Source organism: Nannospalax galili, unplaced genomic scaffold, assembly GCF_000622305.1.
Source record: "Nannospalax galili isolate Female #2095 unplaced genomic scaffold, S.galili_v1.0 scaffold4401, whole genome shotgun sequence".
Lineage (NCBI taxonomy): Eukaryota > Metazoa > Chordata > Mammalia > Rodentia > Spalacidae > Nannospalax > Nannospalax galili.
The window spans coordinates 6,894-7,897 of NW_008343665.1; the positions used below are offsets into that span (position 1 = coordinate 6,894).

Below are 1,004 nucleotides of genomic sequence, written 5' to 3' on the forward strand. Positions count from 1 at the left end.
TGTCCATAAAGACCCTGCACTATCCTACTTGCTAAGATGGATTAGAGCTTCCTCTTCTCTTCAAAGTGCCAGGCAAACACGTTTCCAGCCAATGCGACCTTAGAACACTGCACTCAGTAGAACGCTCAGAACACTGAGATCCTGGTGAAGGTGATACCAAGCTGAAACCTGAAATCAGGCCATCTGCCCTGAAGCTGGTCAACAGAAATGGCATGTCTCTGTCTTTCATTCCCAGACCTACTCAGCTGAACCCAAACTTGCCGAAACTTCCTCTTCTCTTCAAAGTGCCAGGCAAACACGTTTCCAGCCAATGTGACCTTAGAACACTGCACTCAGTAGAACGCTCAGAACACTTAGATCCTGGTGAAGGTGATACCAAGCTGAAACCTGAAATCAGGCCATCTGCCTTGAAGCTGGTCAACAGAAATGGCATGTCTCTGTCTTTCATTCCCAGACCTACTCAGCTGAACCCAAACTTGCAGAGTCATCAAATCTCAGGTCCCTCCCTCAGCCTGGTCATGAGTTTTCTGACTTCTTCCCAGGCTCCAGAAGGTGCAACTCGAGGTATGGTATCTGTAAATAGAGTGAAAGGTGGAAGCTAATGAGATTGTTCTGGAATCTTCTTCACTATTCAAGGTAACATGGGTTCTTCAAGGAAAACTTGATTATTTAATTTGTCAAAATGGCCAGGCAATTTTTCTGTAAGTAAGGAAGTTGAGAACTTTACCTTTTCCCAAAAGAATGTCAAGTTGATTTTGTAACTTGGATCACTGCCTTACTCCTGTTTCCCTCAATATCTATGTTATATCCTATATGCCCAGACCTGTTAAGATGAACATACTCTGGAGGAGGACACTGAGCCAAAGACTGCCGTGGAGTCTCTTAGAAGAATTTTAAGACTGTTGCCATGCCGACTATGGACTCATTGATGATACACATATTCTAGACTGTGACTCAGAGCTGGAAGCTGATGAGTGAGTACGGAAACTTCCTCCAGTGTAAAA

At 44.3% G+C, this 1,004-nt stretch overlaps 1 long non-coding RNA gene across 1 annotated transcript in view; it reads left to right on the top strand.

Moving 5' to 3' along the window:
• The first annotated feature begins 737 nt into the window (after nucleotides 1–737).
• LOC103739556 overlaps nucleotides 738–1,004 on the top strand; it is a 2,011-nt gene continuing 1,744 nt past the window's right edge. The window contains exon 1 of the long non-coding RNA XR_607503.3: nucleotides 738–974. This is a non-coding gene — a long non-coding RNA (uncharacterized LOC103739556). The remainder of the gene's footprint in view (nucleotides 975–1,004) is intronic.